The following is an 18,092-nucleotide window of genomic DNA, read 5'->3' on the forward strand; positions in this document are numbered from 1 at the left end:
AGAGCTACATGGGATATTTCCGAACAGGGAAAAGAACAAAACAAAACCAAACCAAAAGTCACGTTTGATTGGAAACGTTGTCGTTTGCTGGGATTGTCTGGGTAACAGCTTCTTTTTTGTCTTTTATGTATTTTCATATTTAAAAGGACAAAACGGGTCAGGAACAAAGCCGTGGTAAATGCCAGTCCCAGTGGGAAGCTTCTAAGAGAACCAACCGCAGGCTGCAAATAACAAACTGTTGTGCAGACTGGCTGGGCTCGGGAGCACAGGGCGACCAATAGCCGATGGAACACGTACGTATTTCAGCATAAATACAGCTATGAATAGCAAGCAGATTTTGACTTCCCAGAACATTCTCAGGAGGCATTTTTGGTAATCTGTAACACCGAAGAAGTACGGTGGGAATGGAGCTGAGGAGGATTCGCGGGGGTTGGCTCCTGTGCACGCTCTGGGCACCGTGTTTTGTTGATCACCTTCTGGTTAGACGAGGACAAGGAAGATGGCAGCTTTCATTTCCAGTTCAGGATGCTGACAGCAGCAACAAACATCTCGGCTGTTCCGCAGCGAGGTGGGTTTGTGTCCCCACGTGCCGTACGGTCCCCAGGAGGTTTGGGTTGGAAGGGCTTGCTCTGCAAGAGGCCAGACCGCCTCCCACTGCATGGCTTCCTCGCTGCTGGTCCTCGTCTCTCACGGGGCTTGATATTTTACACGTAGGTACCCTGGTTAAAGCTGTCTTGCTGTTCACAAGAGGTGTGGTTTTTGCTGGCTGAGAACAAGTGGCAGATCTGGAGCACGCAGGCGACGTGGGAGTCCTGGCTGGAGGAAGCCCAGAAGGAGTGGGAGCACCAGCACACTGCAGTGGCTCAGGCGAGTTTCCCAGTAATGGGCATCGCGGGCAGATACCTTAACCTCTGCTCTTCTGCTTCTGATGTTTTCCCCTTCTTGTCATCTTTAAGACTCGTTGCTCACACACTTCTGTGCCAACAGTGCCCCGATGAGACCCTCCAGGGGCTTTTCAGCCTGGGTAAACTGGCAATAACGTAGCCCTGGGTTACGGGTCCACAACATAATAGCAAATCTCTCATGAGCTCAGATAACAGCATATTCTGTCTACTTCTAAGTACCTTACGGTTTCTTGGTTTCATTTTGTAGTTGTGAGAAATCATGACTGAAATAAAAGGTGCCAGTGAATGTACCGAGCCGTGTCAAAGCAGCTCAGGCTTGGGTCACTTCAAAGTCCTTGACAGGCAGAACCAGAGGTTTTCCCTTTAAAACCAGTCATGAGATGAACACCCTAGAACTTGGGGCAGATGTGTTCTTTGCACTTTCTGAAAAAAACCCAAAAAACAAACCAAACCCCCCCCAAACAAACCCCCAAAACCCAACACCCCCTCCCCCCCCTTTTAGTTTTGGGCATGTTTCTGAAAGCAACCAATGTTCACATGACTTATTTAGCCAGCCAGAAGCATTTCAGTAGGAGGCTGTGGCGGTGCGTGAGAGCCAAGGAGTGCATGACGGGCTGCTCTGGGAAAGAAGGGGCCTGATGGTGACTTGATGAATAAGTCGTTCAAGGCACACCTTCACTGAAAGGCCATACGCTGCTCCCCTCCCAGCTGCTTCTCACGAACCATTTTATTGCTTCAACATGGGTAACTGCCAAACAGAGGAGCTGGGAAATCGGCTCTCTGCATAGAGCGGCGATCGATTGCGGGAAGAGGGCTGGGTTTAATGGGGAGAGCAGAGCTTTACAGGAATCCCGCGCGTTTTGTGGGGGTCTCTTGATTTTTGCATGAAGACTGCATCACGCAGCAAAGTTGCTGACTTAAACAAAAGTGCTTGATTTCTTCCTGACTCGAGGTCTGGAGCTTCTGCCAATAGAAGGAAGCGTGGAGTCAGTCTTTCAGCTCTAGTAATTGCTTGCTGATGGTGTTTGGTAAAACTAGGGGACATTCAGGGGCTGAATTCTGTCGGGAATGCTGAACCCCGTGTAGGGTGTACGGCTAAACATGGTAGTTCAAGTGCCGCCTTAGGCCCATCGGTCTGGATGATGGCATCAGTCTTGGCTGGCAGCTGTCACAGGTGTTTGGGCACACAGGACAGGACCCTGTTCTGCTGAGGACAGCTCCTCATCCACTTACTGCATCGGCTCGTTTTCCTGCATTGATTTGCCCGGGGTGTGCTTTTTTAAGACGGTGAAATGAACTTAATCGGGCTTCTATTAGTTTTGAGTCTTCTCCCCAGCAAGCTGTTGGATACAGTTTTAGAGAAGTAATGGTGACAAGCCTTTGCTGGTGTGGTATTTTTTCACCTGTGTGGTGGAGAGAATACTTAAATTGGTAGGAGAGAGTCACCAAAAGCCTGGGCCTGTTGCACGTGTTGCCAATGTTTTTGCGGTTCAGCTTGTCAGGTTGCTGTTTGTCCAAGTACGTTTCAGAGCTGGATACTCAGAAGCCGTCTGGACGTGGTGCTGGGCAGGCTGCTCTAGGTGAGCCTGCTTGAGCAGGGGCTTGGACCAGATGACCTCCAGTGATTCTGGAAGGCCGCCTGCTTCCAGAAGAGAACTTCTGGAAGTTCTCTTCCTTGTGATTCTGTGATTCTAGAATTTGTGCTGGGAGGGGCAGGCACCGGGGCGATGGCACACCGGTGTGGTATGCTGGAAATGTCAGCTGCTGTCTCCCTCTCTTAGGAAGGCTGCGCGTGTGTTCTGTGCTGAGACACTTAGCGCCTATGTCTGTCTGTCCAGGTACGCCAAGCAATGTAAAAAGAGCGTAAGTTCAGAAGGGACTTTAGGAACTTTTGCTCGCTTAGCCACGTTAGACAGGGGCTGCGACTCTTGAATGAAAGTATGGTCGTGTTAGAGAATAACCATAGGAGGTGGCTGGGTAAACTGGCTCCAGTGTCAAATTCTGAGCTGTGTTGGTTTTGTTTGTGTTTTCCTTTGAAGGGAAGTCAAATCTATGGTCTTAGCTGTTGGGGGTTGTTGGGCTAGAGAGCTGAAATTCTTCCTTCTCCTTGCCTTCTGCTGTAGGTTTGGGCTTGTGGAGCATCCGCACAAACTCTGCAAGAGAATCTGTAGGCTGCGCTTGAGTGAAATAAGCCTGGCTGTGGAGTTCCGATACAGACCGTCTCTGTTATGCTAGTGGCTTTTTAGACTAGAACTTAGGCTTTGGATGAAATGTAGGGTGGTTGCCTAAAGCATCGGGGCGGGGGGGGTGTTTCTGCCTAAGTGGGAAAGAAATGACCCGGTGGTACTCACAAAGTCACCTGCTAACTCACTCACTAAATCCTCTTTCGGCTGGAGTAAAATATGGCAAAGCGCAAATTCACTGAACCCGACTACTAAGGTGCAGAAAGTGTCTTTTCCATCCACTGCTCCTCCAGCGCTTGTGAGCTGCCTCCTGCTTTTCTGGGGAAAATGTCATTGAACCAGTCGTTAATAATAATTCAAAAAATTCTGTCATTGTCATCTTTAGCTGTTATTCAACAAAGTGGATGCTGGTTTCTCAAAAGGACTTAGTTTTTCTTCCATTTCTTCTTCTTTGGCTTCTTCCCACTCTGTGTCCTGTTTCCTTGGAAAATGTGACCTGAATCGTGTCGCACGCTGTTGTCCGTTCTCTGATCACCAGGTAGCACTTCCCTGAAATCGCTTTAGCTTCCACATCTGGCTGAATGAAAGAATGACGCCTGTCAGCTGCAGCCTTTCTCAGTGAGACAGTGAGTCTCTACGCGCACGAGGGAGTTAAAAGTTGACTGACTGTGTCTCGGGTGGTGTCCTTTCTAAAAGGAAAGGGTTCTGCAGCTCTCCTTGCAAACTGCGTGTGTAGTTTCACACGTGTATGAGCTAGCGTAACGGCTTACTGCCACAAAATGGAGACGGACGAATTCCCTCTCCTTCTTCCCAACGCACTGTCCTGCCTCCTTCCTTGTGCCAACTTTCATGCTTGCTAGTTCTCTCTGCCAGCCAGTTTAACTCTCTAAGCTGGTGGAAAACTATCTACTTTTCTGGGTTCGTTTCCCATCTGCTTAGGCAGTTAACCTGGCTCGTAAAGTGCTCTAAAAAGTGCTCAAGTCAGTGCAAGGTAAGCCGCAGGAATACAGCAGTAGAACAAAGGAGCAGATGGAGAGATGGGAGGCGGCAGCAAGGCCTCTCTTCCAGCGGCAGTGAAGGCAACGTGTTTTGTGAAACCGTGTCTTCAGCTGCGACTGAGCGTATTTTTAGCTTTTTCTTCAGTAAGCCTGTAACATTGTTGGCCTTTGATTTTCCTGGACTACCGTCAGTCAGAACTGACATCACAGAACTCTGACTTGGCTGTATGTGATTCCACTTGAACATGTAATTTCTCTTTTTTTTTTTTTTTTTTTCCCCCTGGGGATTTTTAATCCAGAAATCTGTCATCAGTCTATGACTTGTGGCATGTTCCTTTCTTTGGAAACAGTTCATGGTGTTTAGAGGTCATAAGTAGCAAGGGTGAAGAAGAACGGTAATTTTGGCAACTTGTGCACAGACCACTTTGGTGTAGCATACAGCGGGGAGGTTGGATTCTGGCTTCCTCCTGAACATGGAGTAGGCCTGTGGCATTTTACACTGATCTGTTTTCTACCAGACAGAAGGAGGAATGTGACTGTAGTTGTTGTTTTCAAAGAGAGCAGAAATGCAGTTAGTGTTGGATATCTCTCTTAAAGGAGAGGCTTCACGCCTTTAACCTAGTTCTATCTAACTATTTTCCCACTGTGTGGATTTGCCAGTAATCCTTGGTTCAACTTAGCAGAATGATGCAAGTAAAACATCCTGATAGCCAGGTCACTGTATATACAGTTCAGGCTTTATTGTGGAGTTTATTTTCCTAGTTCCATATTACCAAGCCAGATGTCTAGGAACAAAATGTTTCAAACGGCCATTGGCGTACTGGCAGAAACCTGGGCATGCCTGATGGTCTAGCATTTTCACGTGCTTTTCTATGCAGTTAATAACTGCAGCGGAATTAAATTTAAAGTTCCATGAATGGTCCGGGCGTGGGAGTGTTACGTACTTGATGGTTCTTAGCGGTGGTATGGGCCTGATAAGCACATTTGTTGTGTACTGTAGGCAGGAGTACACTGTGTCAAGGTGTGAGCTTTCCACCAGAGAAGAATTCTTTCTGATTTGGTGGGGAGTTTGGGGTGGCGAGTGGTTTGTTTTTACGCTCAACTCTCCCCAGTAGAGTATCTTAAAATGTGATGTGCAATTTGGCCACGCCAAGTTCTGTGCTCTTGGCCTGTCCAGGTAGGCAGTGGCAAAGGCAGGGTGACGCAGGGTGACTCTTGTTCTTCCTCTTCTGAAATTTCTTCCCGTGATAATCTTCTCTGGTCATTCCTCCTTTCTTATTCAGCATCACGGTATTGCTGAAGGCACCTGTCAAAACAGCTGGACGTTGAAGGCCTTTGAGAGATGCTATTCACCAACCCAATAGATCTGTATTTGTATTTGGTATTATGGGTTACTCATAAAACATATGGATTAAATCATTACAATTAAACTGAGCCGGAAGGCTGGTCAAACTGTGGGGCTTTTTACTGTCTGGAGCCCCTGGATGCAGTGCAAAAGTTCATCCCGCTGTCCCTGTGAAAGGATGACAAGTACCAAAAAGCAAACGCGAGAAAACTACTGCAAATGAGTTGTCCCACTTGGAACTTGACCTGTGCTAGTTGTGAATGCTGGCAGGGCGGTCAGGCTGGCCAGCTGCAGCAGCGTCCTGCAATACTGGCTTTGCCATCGGCAACCTTTTTTTCCGAAGGTTGACTTGCGCTTAGTGCGGGACCCTGGCTTACACTGCCTGTGTTTCACGCGCTCGTTGTTTTCATGCTGGCAGAAGATACTGGAACATGTTCTCAGGTAGAGTGCCTGTGACCTGAAATATAGTAGATTCCAATGCCCAGGCTTTAGAGCATAACCTTTCTCCACAGAAGTACAATCTGTGTAAATGGTATTATTTATAAGCGTTTCCCTTTAATAACTTTGTGTTGCTCCCAGAGTCTGGTCTTCAGAACTAGCTGTAACCTCCTATGCCGTAAGGAAAATAGGTTATTAGTGCACGCTGGAAGAAGCAACCATAAAACTTTGCTTGCGGGAGAACATGTGTGCTACAGTTAATGCAATGGGCTTTGTGTGCCCATTGAAGTGGCTGGCTGTACTGGTTTGTGGCATAGGGTAAGGGTTCTGTTTGATGCCCGAGTTGGTCAGCATGTGTAACGCCCAGGAATAGCGAGCTACGTAGAATATCTTCCTTCTGAGACTCCATGGAGAAAGCAGTGCTATTTGAAGAGATGCTTGAACCTGTCTTGTCTTCCGGAGGCTTTTTCAATAACCCATAGAACTTGCAAAACGTAGTGAGCTGAAGTAGTTTGTATTTCCACGTGTGTGGAATATCTCTTATTTAGCCTCCTATTCAATCTTGTAAGTCACCTGAGCTTTTAAGTCCCCGTCCCCCGTCCCCCGTCCCCCAAAAAAATCTATCTTGACATAGTGAAACGTGAACTGTCTGTGGAGCACCGATAGAGGTGTGGAAACTGAAAGGCCTCAAAGTTTTTGTACAATAGTGCAGAGATGTGATAAGGACTGGCAATAGGAAGGAAAGGACTGGAATAAGGAAAATGGGGATTTAAGTGTAGAAAAGAATCCGTGTTTTAAGGTGCTGTGTTATGTTCAGGTGATAAGTGTATGGAAAACTACTTTCCAACTGATGAGCTATGAAAGTCTGTATCGCTTGTCATGCGGAAACATCAACGGTACATTTTCTGGAAGAGTTTGAGAGTGAAGGTAGTTAAGAACTTAGTATTCCTTAAAGTTCAAAATAAACACACAAGAAGTGAACAAGACACAAACGATGCCTGAAATCTACTAGAAGACAACTGGCAATAAATAATGAGGTACAAAATCAAGAGCAAGGACTAATGGAAACTCATACCTTTTACTGCAGCGCTAATTGAAATACGCTTTTTCTCGGATTGCATCTTACTACAGACTCGCATATCTGAGTAGGCTTGAACTCGGTGTATTGTTTTTTTTCCTGTTATTGACCTTATCAATACCCCTGTGTCGCTTTTTGTTGGTGATCTCATAGGCATTAGAAAAGTAAAAGGATTCTCCTTTTGCTCTGCTGTGAGATCAAAAACTGTCCCGAGTGCCATTTTTTGAAGGAAAAGAGCTACAGGAGCTGTCTAGGAGATTACTTGCGGCATACTGATGAAACTTCTGTCAATCTCAAAAAGCAAATCTCAGTTATGGCTGACATGAGTCTGTTTTTGCATTTTTTTCTTTATTTACAGTGAAGAATGCGAGACCTATCAGCTCAGGTAACGAGCAGTCTGCTGCAGTTTCCAGAGGTGACTACTGAGGCACTTGGGGAAGATGAGAAACCCCTAGGTTCTGTGCTGAGCGGGAAGTTTTCTGGAGGTGAGCGTTCTCCTTTAAATTTGGTCTCGGTCTGAAGTTCTTATTGCCTGGAGGTTACCTGAAGCACAGGGTCACAGTATCGACTGTGTCAGGCTGGTGCTGTTGTTAAGATGCATCAGGTTTCGAGAGAACAGGAAGGAAGTTTTAACTATTAAAAATGCTAATATTAAAACCTTAAAACTAGTATAGTTAAACTTTGAAATTACAGCAACCTTCACCAGTCTTGTGCTATTAAAATAATTTAGTTAAGCATGCTGAGTCAGCGGGCCTTCCTCAATGTTGTGGTCACTCAATTGTTAATTAAATAAAAGGCAGTTTTCAAAAAAGTGATAGTGTTGTTTTGGGCCCTATTTATTTGTACCAGCTCAAGCTCTATGACCATCATAACACCACATGCGGAACTAGTTCTTCTACAACGTTACAGAGGCACCCCCCTCCCGCCGCCCCCCCCCCCCCCGCTTTTTCTTTTCCTAGTCTGAATACAAACAGCAAAGGAAGAGGATAACACTGTTAAGCGCTGCAGCCATATTTCCAACGTATTTAACAGGGTGCAGATGAGTACCCAGGGAGAGCTGCTGAAAGTGGCTAAGCAGATTAGGTAGTTGACTTTCTAGGTGATCCGCAAGTAGAGCTAGCTGGGTGCCTACCTGGTTGTCTAGGCTCTGTTAGACCAGGTGGAATCCATCTACCTGACTGAAAGTGCAGTAATTGAGTTAATACTTCCTCCGAGTTTGTTCAGTGAAACAAAATGTGTTAAATTCTTTCTGTCGTCAGCCCGTGTAAAAGATCAGATGTACTCATGCAGTGCCCATTTGACGATAATTTCTTGCTGCCGTCCAAATCCCTGCCCCAAGTAGGCGTGTGTCAAGTAAAATTAATAAACTAGAAATGAATTGGTTTAGATTTGTTATCTTTGAAGTGTGCTTTAAGTCTCGTATTCCCGTATGTATTTAGACGATTTCTAGCCAAAACAAGCCGAATATGGGATGAAGTCTCTAGATCAATATGTTGTCATCTTCATCCCAAGCAGTCCAAATCCTTCAGTGCGGGAATGACAAGTAGAAATGCAAAATAATAAGGTTGTTAATATTAAGAGGTAGTGCTGGAGGATCTCCATGGGTGATTTTGAATAATTGACCACAACTAGGGAAGTCGGTCTTCCCTTTTGGGTACTTTTAGTGAAGGAAAGGGGCAGTGGCTGTGATTTTCCAGTTGTTTTCAGTCTTGTATTGGAAATTTGCTTTAGTCAGCTTTCTTTTCTCTTACAGGGAGAAATGGCTTGGCATGGCTGGCGTGTGGTCCTCAACTGGAGGTAGTGAGCTCTGTGACGGGAGAGCGGCGCTCTGCTTACCGTTTCCGTGGAGTAAAGAAACAGCCTCCCACCATTCGTGTGGTAAAGGATTTTTCCTGGCAGAAGAGAACGGGACTGCTGGTTGGGTTGGAAGAAGCAGAGGGAAGTGTTCTCTGTCTGTACGACCTTGGAATATCGAGAGTGGTTAAAGCAGTTGTTCTCCCAGGAAGGGTACGTACACTTTAATCGGAGGAACGAAGCTTTTGCGTTGTCAGGTGCTGCGTAATCCTGTTTCAGGAGAAGCTTTGGAGCGTCTCTTTGTAGGCGGTATTTTTTCTATCTTGCATTAGTGCAGACTGCCACTTCAGAGTATCCAGTCAAGAGAGCCTTGGTGCAAACTCTTGGGCTTAACGGTACCGTTATCTTTTGAGCTTACTGATTGTAAAACAAGTTTTCTGGGTTTATGGTAGAGCACATAGTTACCTAATTCTCCACTGCCACAAAAAGGCATTGAGAACTATCTTTTATTGGCCAGAGTGAAAAAGGAAAAAAACCCCCGCTGTTCCCAGTGTCTGTAACATACATTTCCGAAATGCTTGATTTCTATGTATGTTAGAAATACTGTCTTTAAAATATCTGAAACTTCCATAGTTGTGCTGTAAATGACTTAGACACATTCCCCTGAATCTCAGACTAGCAAGCGGGTGGCTTTAGAGCAGAACAGATTTTTATGTTGACTTAGGATAGGAAAGAAGAGCCGTTAGGGAGTTACCTGACGGATTGTTGAACGATTGACTTTCAACCTGCAGTCCTTGAATCGCTGCTTATTGAATATTGTGTTTGTGTAGATGGGAGAGGCTGGTGGAATGTTACTCATTTTTTTCTGTCTTCTGTAACCCAGGAAGTCCAATGATGTAATGTCCCCTAGTCTCATTATCTTAATGTAAACAAGAATCAGTGCAAGTTAATAGAACATCAAGATTGACTATATTGGTTTTTTCTTGATATAACTGGAAACAATGCTTTGCTTTTAAGTCTTATGGTCCTCTGCATTTACTTTCTTGTTTCTGATGTGCTAATTCCGGCTTCACTTTTGAATGATTTCTGTTCAGCTTGTCAAACAGCTTAAATGCTAGCTTGCAGTTTTCCTGTAGGTAACTGCTATAGAACCCATAACTAATCACGGAGGACCCAGCGTGAGCACTCGGCACCTACATCAGAGTCTGCGATGGCTCTTTGGAGTGGCAGCAGTGGCTACAGATGTTGGTCACCTACTTCTGGTGGACCTTTGTTTGGATGATTTCTCTTGCAGTCAGAATGAAATACAAGCATCGGGTAAGCCTGCAGTTTTTAAACTTGAATTTGAGAGTAGGAAAACTTGTGTATAAACAACATGCATCCCACTTGGAAGACACTAGTGTGCAGGCATTTCTGACTGCTGGTTACAGATGGCGGTTTGCCTTGGTATAGTCCCGACCTGATTAAAAATGGGAGTGGCTTAATACTCCTTCTAATGTTATAAATGCCCCCCTGCCACCAAGATCCGTACGTCACTATGATGCTTGCCAGTGAGGTGTAGGAATTTTACCACGTGAGTCAGTGCAGCTGCCTGAGAGGAAGTTGTGTCAGAGGCGCCCTATTTCTTGGGAATGTTCTTCTGCTTCTGTGAGTTGACTTGGGGCAAATTTTAGGCTTGCTTGTTAAAATGAATCCGACTTGTCAAAAATCGTGCATTTGGATGACTGAAATCTCTAATTTGCATATTTGGGTTGCATACGCTGTTTTGGCTATTACAAGAGTGGCTTCAGGAGTTGGTGTCGCTTCAGCCAGCTTCATCGTGAGGCCCAAACGCGTGATTTATAGAGCCCAGGAAGAATTTGTCTACGAAGGTTACGCTCTTACCTGGTTTTTATTTACGAGTGAGAATACCTGTCCGATCAGAGAGTTCTTCTGTTCTTTGGAAACATACAAAAGAAAGCGTTGCATAAATGGGTATTTTGCCCCGGACGGTAGAATTGGATGAGACGTGTTGTCACGTCAGTGTTCAACATGCAGCCTAAATGGCCTGACACATTAACTCATGGCGTGGTTTTGTGTGTGTAGGTCTAGAAGTTGTCACTAGAATTCCTGCTGAAGTTCCACAAAGAAGAGAAGCTGTGACCAGAGAAGGGAGACATCTCTGCTTTCAACTACAAAATCCTTCAGGAACAGCAATATCAACCCTGTACTACATAAGCAGAAGCAATCAGCTTGTTGTGGGTTTTTCAGATGGCTGCCTGTCACTGTGGAATATGAAAACTTTGAAGAGGGAGTAAGTAGGCCTTTACAGCTGGCCATGCCCGGAGGTGCAGGGGTCTCAATTGTTTGCTTACGGAAGCATGTTCATGAAAGAGAACATTTTAGGGAGTGAAATTTTGGGTATAATCTTGGGATGTTTAGAAATCCTCTTCTGAAATAACTATTAAAAGTCATACATGGATTAAGTAGACCGCCTTCTCCCCAGTGGACTAGGATTGTTTTCCTTCTTGTGCCTGTGGCTCGAGGGATTGTGGAAAGCATGCTTCTTGGGGTTACGTCAAGCAGTTTAGGATGCGATGGAGCTCATTTTTCTAAGACGCTTTGTCCGATCAGTAGTGTTCAGTGAAGCCAGGAAACGTGTGTGTTTTGATGAACCAGATTTTAGGAATGATTTTTCAGAACCAGCTACTGCAATTAGGGCATACATTGAGAAGCTTACGTATGTTAATAATGTGGGTTTGGGGATAATATTCTTTAAAGCGCCCAGGATGAAACTAGTGAGACACGAAAAATCAATAGCTGATCCGTGCCTGAAAAGATATTCTTTCCTACATGTCAGCCTTGTCCAAAATAGGGGACTGACCCATTCCAAGGCAACGTTGCGTGTGAATGAAAATTTGCTTGGAACACTTGGAGATGAGGATAAGGGGCATGTAAATCTATAAGCAATAGAAAAATTAAGAGACGATTTTATATCTGCCAAAGGGCAATCACACGTGAAATATGTGACCAAATTCAGATAGGGATTGGCTTAAGCAAACCTGCAGTGACTCACCAGAAACTGTTGGATGCATAAATAGACAGTGGAGGACTAACTGGGTGGCAAGAATAGATTGTGAAGGTACACGTAAGGTTCAGAAGTCTGGAGGAAAAATGCTTTACGTAGCATCCGAGTAAAGAAATGAGAAAGTACTTGTGTTTGGCCCTGTCTTAAATTTGTTCAGAAGGTAGGCTGCATTTTAAGTTCAATATTGAAGTCGGCTGGAACAGGAGGAACAATCTTTTGCCTGGCAGGTGAAGTAATCATTTATGTTCTTCCTCCCTAGGCAGAGGAGGATATAAACCCAGGTTATTGCATTTGATGGACAGTAATTTCCTCAGCTCTTGACTGCTGCATAAAAAGTAGTCGCTTCCCTGACTCACTTGTCTGAGATGGAAGTGTGACCTTCTGTACTTTGGGGATAAGCATGGAAGGATAAGCTTTTTTCTCAGAAGATGCTTCTACCCTTCTACAAACAGTTAGGGCTCATCGTAGGCTCACAGGTTTTTATTTTTCTCTCTTTTCCCCTTTTCCTTTTTTTTTTTTCATTTTTTCTTTCTTTTTTTTTTTTTTTTTTTTTTCCCAACCACGTAGGCACCACTCTCAGCTTGAAGGAGGAAGGATTCCTGTCTATGCTGTTACTTTTCAGGAGCCTGAGAATGATCCTCGCAATTGTTGCTACTTGTGGGCTGTTCAGTCTACACAAGAAAGGTGAATTAAAAGTTACTATAAGCCACTGAATGCATTTAAATTTTTTTGTATCTTTGTTCACATACCGTTGATACATGTATCTTTGTTTTGTTTATGTAGCCGTGCAGGAGATTCTCTCAGGTGTGGAAGGTGTTAAGCTTACACTGCAATTTTTACAGGATTTAACAGATGTGAAGAGGGACCTACTAGTGCCTACCTTCTGAAAGAAGGCAAAGCAACAGTGGCTGTATCTTTGTGCTTGCATTCTTACACGATTTCCTTTGTTTCTTGAGGACTGCTTCACGATTTGTTTGGTACTTGCACCATGGTATGAAAATACCATTCAAAGTAGTTGGGGCTGCAGATCTCGAGCGCTAAACGTGCCAATATGACAGCCGGCTGCCCCTAAAGGAGGGAGGTGACAGTATTGCGGATTACCTTGTGCCAACTTGCGCGGTCTTTGGAGCCTTTGTGAGCCAGGCCAGCTCACCTGGCAGAGACCGATCCCTGTTGAGCAGCAAAGTCAATGGTTTCCTGCTGGGCTAATGACCCGAATCAGTATGTGGAAGGGTGCAGCGTGTGTATGCAAGAGAGGGGCTGGAACTTTGGTGGGAAGGGAAGGGAAGGGGAGAAAGATCTCTCTCTTTCAGCATCAGCAAGCTATTTAATCAGCTCAGCCGTTCACAGTGTGGCAGTCTTTTTAAGTTTGACTTTAAAGCAACAATTTGTAGTCCGTACAACATATTAAAGCTTTCAAATTGTATGGTTAGCATTTGCCCCTGAAGCTGTTAGTGTCCAAATGTCCTCCTTTGTGTTGTAGCGGCTGCACGTGACCAGTTATCTGATGGTTTGGGAAGTGGTGTTTTTCTTTTCAGCAAGAAAACATCAGTCTAGATCTAATAAAATGATAACAAGGCCTCTAAAGCAGCTTTGTAATCAAATGTCCTAATTTCTACCTTTTTCAGTGAAGGTGACGTCGTGAGTTTACATCTGTTGCAGTTAGCATTTGGTGACAGAAAACGCTTGGCCCCAGGACAAGTCATGTATGAGGTAAGGCGTGCACGTATGTGAAAAGATGAAAATAGTGATTTTGTCTATGTGAGTATCAGTGAAGTTGTCAGGGGTGATTTTTACCATCAAAATTCAGAGGTGACTGAAACCCCAATCTTTTGCTGAGTCTTCTTGGGCATGTTTTATGCTGCTGCATCTCTTGTAGTGCTCTAAGCACTTTGGCAGGTCGACAGGAGAAAGATGCTTTAATCGTTCTCCAGTTTCACTTTTGAACTTCTGCTTTGCTTTATCCTCTTTTAAAAGTTATTTGTAGCTACAGTCTTAGCAGTGGCAAAGACCTTGTACTGTGTGCTGCTTTGGAAGAAAACCCAGTCGTCGATATCCATTCCTCGCGTGGCTACTTTGTTCTGTCTCAACGCTTTAATGTTAAAATGGGGGACCTTTTACTATTTGGCAATGCTTTGCCTTGGTCATCTTCTTTTCCTGAAAAAGGTGTGACGAGTGTCAGATTTCACCTCAGAGGGTTGAAATGTTTCAGCAGCTTTGAAAAATGGGTCTGCTAAAATTTCCGGTTTTAAAAAAAAGCACACAAAGTGATTAAATAATGTGGTTTGCGTTTGTGACCTGAGAAAGCTGTGGTGTCGCTAGTGTGAGACTTTTAACCCTCTACAGACAGTGCAACCAGTAATACATTCACAGGCTTCTAAGAGGTGTCAGGCACCAGTCTCTGCCTTTGAGATATTTTACTCCCCTGCTGTTCCTGCGTTCCTGTGATGAGCGTTGTGCAAGGTTGAAACAGGAACCAATCTCACAAGGTAGTTGAAGAGAGAACAAAACAGCTGGACCTCTGGGGGGAAAAGTCAGGTTCTTCAGCTAGCTTCCAGATGAGCCACTTACACATGTAGCTTCATACCAAGACTTGCTAACACCTCCTGCCAAAAAAACCCCCCAACAACTCCCACCCCCCGGAAACAAACCCAGAAGAAGCATTAGTACAGGATCTGTGTTCTACAGAGGACACTTGGAGTGTCGGAATACTTCCCTGTAGCCACAGATTGGTCAGTACTACATGACTGTCTGCCTGCGTGACTGGCTGAGTCAAGTTTCTTGTCCGTCTTCCGTGGCAGAAAATTTAAGAGTTGTTCCCAATTGCCAGGCCAAATTGGAGGAAAGGAGGAGGAATCTACTGTTGACCCTTGTTCGTTGAAGAGAGTTCACAGAAGCTTGAAAGAAAGCTTGAAATCTAGTGCATCCGGCCATGGTCATGGAGCGCACCTTGACATTTGTCCTGCATGATGCTTGCAGGTGGATAGAGTATGCAGCCCCCACGTCCACATCAGAGTCTGACGAGTGCATCTCATTTGAAAACTGTCTTCAGATTTTACGGGTCAATAAAGTCATTATTTAACATCTTCCACGCAGTGGAGTTCCTTAACTTAGATTTGCTTGCCCCAGTGGAGAATTTAAAATACGCTGTTTTGCTTCAGAAGTTGTCTTCGGCAGGAATTGTTTGATATCTTTTTTCCCTTCCCCTCAGCCCTAACTTTGGGGGGGGACTGGCTCTTCACAGATGAATAAAAGTTGAAATTTCTAGCGGTTAAAATTCATCTCTAAGAGGTTGATGGAGTTGTAGTACTTTATCTGACAAAAGGGTCTTTTGGCACGGTGGACCTGTTCAGGACATCTTTTATTATAAACTGTGTTTGGTGATTATTCCTTCTGTAATAAAAATGGGATTCTTTGCTTAGGCTTCGCGCTAGTTTTTCAAAGAGATGGTTCAGATTTTCCTGTCTACTCTGCACATGTCTGTTATTTCCAAAGTTACTTGATAAAGTAGAATGAACTGTGCATACTGCAGAGCAAATTTTAGCGAGGGAAATGCTAAATTCTGAAAATGTGCAAAGCCCGTTACTATTTGACGCTTCATTCTCTTGCATGTCAGATGTAGTTTCTATTTGCCATCAGAAATAAGCTCATGGGAAATATACAGTACAATATGCATATTATATTATACATATATACATTCTTTCACATTTAGCTATAATGTATGTTTTTATCTCAAAATGACCTTTTCTCTCTCCTTTTATTTTTTCCCCAGGGTCTGGAATACTGTGTCGAAAGATACAGCTTAGGTCTCACAGGTGGAGTCTTTCCCTTGAGCGGGCAGGCCAGCGATATTAAATTACTTAGCTGTCAGACTGTAGAAAAACTTCCCAAACGTGTCGACGGAGAGGATAGCGTTAATGCAGGTTTGTTCTAATGTCCCTGTTTGGTTATTCTAAAATAAGTAGTTTTGGAATCTAAGCAATGAATGCTGTTCTGTACCCCAGTCTGTGAGTCTTGAATACCTTTACAGACTAGCTTGTTGGGCTTATTTAAAAAAAATAAATGGGTGCTTAAGTTATATGGGACTTCTTTAAAGGAAAAAATAAGTTGTGTTTTATGCTTGCTGACATGCTATAGCGATGTATGGTGGGGTCACCTGCATGAAGCTTGTCAGTCGTTCTATTCCTCCAGCTGTCGTCTTTGAACAGTAAGATGATGCTCCCCATTGCTTAGGAGTGTTACCTGAATTTTTCTTTCCCTGTTCCAACCTATGTCTGCATCTGCATCCAGCTGGTGGCCGGTCACAAGTGGTGTTCCCCAGGGCTCGGTATTGGGGCCAGTTCTGTTTAATATCTCTGTCAATGATCCGGACGAGGGGATTGAGTGCACCCTCAGTAAGTTTGCAGATGACACCAAGTTGGGTGGGAGTGTTGATCTGCTTGAGGGTCTACAGAGGCTCTGTGGAGGGATCTGGACAGGCTGGCTCAATGGGCCAAGGCCAACTGTATGAAGTTCATCAAGGCTAAATGCCAGGTCCTGCTCTTGGGTCACAAGAACCCCATGCAACACTACAGGCTTGGGAAAGAGTGGCTGGAAAGCTGCCTGGCTTTGGGCCCCTCGCTACAAGAAAGACATTGAGGTGCTGGAGCGCATCCAAAGAAGGGCAACAGAGCTGGTGAAGGGTCTGGAGAACAAGTCTTACGGGGGTGGCTGAGGGAACTGGGGTTGTTTAGCCTGGAGAAAAGGAGGCTGAGGGGAGACCTTACCACTCCCCCCAAGTACCTGAAAGGAGGCTGTAGCGGGGTGTAGTGTTGGTCTCTTCTCCCAGGTAGCAAGTGATAGGACGAGAGGAAATGGCCTCAAGTTGCGCCTGGGGAGGTTCAGGTTGGGTATTAGGAAAAATTTCTTCACTGACTGTGTTACAAAGCATTGGAACAGGCTGCCCGGGGTTGAGTCGCCATCCCTGGAGGTATTTAAAAGACAGGGAGATGTGGCGCTTAGGGACGTGGTTTGGTGGTGGACTTGGCAGTTGGCTTTAGGGTTGGGCTCAATGAACATAAAGGTCTTTTCCAACCTAAGCAACTCTACGATTCTGTGATCTGCCTGTCCATTTCTTCCTCTCTAAATCTAATAGGTTCCTACACCTGCAAGTTCTTAAAGCAATAGCTTTCCTTGTCCATATACACAGTTAAAACTCTTACGAAGTCTTTCATTATCTTGCAGTAATTAAATGTCCCTCTCTGGGTTTACAAATTCACTTATGTTCTGACCCTATTTTTGAGCCTGCTGCAGTGATAACTTCCATGGCCCTTTGTTTTGACTGCATTATTCACCTTCCCTCTCTTCTGACTGGCCTTTACTGATGTATGATGTTTACAAAGAAGACACTTGCATGATCTTTCTAGGCTACTTCTGTTTATCATCTTTGACTTAGTCCTGAAGCGGCAACTTGCATCTCTTTTGTGATGCCATCCTCTATCAACAGTGTGTCAAAATCGAACAAAAACACCTTTGGATTTTCTCCACTTGTGTCACGTTTCTGAGGAGAGTGCCTCCTAAAAGCTTGTTAAAAACAAACACACACCACCACTCCACCACACCCGAAAAAAAAACCCCAAACCAAAATAAGAACAACAAACCCCCTTTCTGTCTCCTTTTTATGAAGCATGAGGCATGGAGAAATACCTGTAATTTCTCGGATGGTTTCTAATTAGCTTTCATTCAGAATCTGTTTGAGTTAAGTTCTAGGCACACATGAGCTGCTGTTGGATGTGGGTTGAGGCTAGCAAAGAAGCTGTCTTCTGAATTATGAAAATAATTGGTATCTTCAAAGGCACTTGCAGCAGCTACAAAACGGAAGCGGCACAGATGTTCACAATGAAACATAGTAAAGTGTGTGAGGATCCCTAAGCGTAATGATGAATTCAGCAGAGAACAGAGAAACCTTTTGCCAAACAAACTGTCGCCTTCTTCCTTACTCTACTAGGGTAAATGATATACCACATCCTTTGCTTACATCTGGAGAATGCGTTCTCCCCAGAGAAGACAAACCATTCCACTTATTGAGAGAACTGGAGTATAACATTGTGAATGTTTTATGTTAAAATCTTTGTTCCAATTACCCGTTTGTTGGGTTTGGGTTTTTTGTATTTATTTTGTGTGATAATTGTGTTCGTTCATTCTGAATGTGCTGGAAAGGAGCTATTCTTAAAACCTGTAATTGAGTCCGATCTGGAAATTAGTAGTGCCTGCTGAGTGATACCAGAAGAAGGGGCAGTATGACT

The 18,092-nt window shown here is 44.5% G+C and overlaps 1 pseudogene; it reads left to right on the forward strand.

The window, feature by feature from the left end:
* Positions 1-397: 397 nt before the first annotated feature.
* LOC142028358 (protein ELYS-like) overlaps positions 398-18,092 on the forward strand; it is a 44,301-nt pseudogene continuing 26,606 nt past the window's right edge.

This window comes from Buteo buteo, unplaced genomic scaffold, assembly GCF_964188355.1.
Source record: "Buteo buteo unplaced genomic scaffold, bButBut1.hap1.1 HAP1_SCAFFOLD_275, whole genome shotgun sequence".
NCBI classification, from domain to species: domain Eukaryota; kingdom Metazoa; phylum Chordata; class Aves; order Accipitriformes; family Accipitridae; genus Buteo; species Buteo buteo.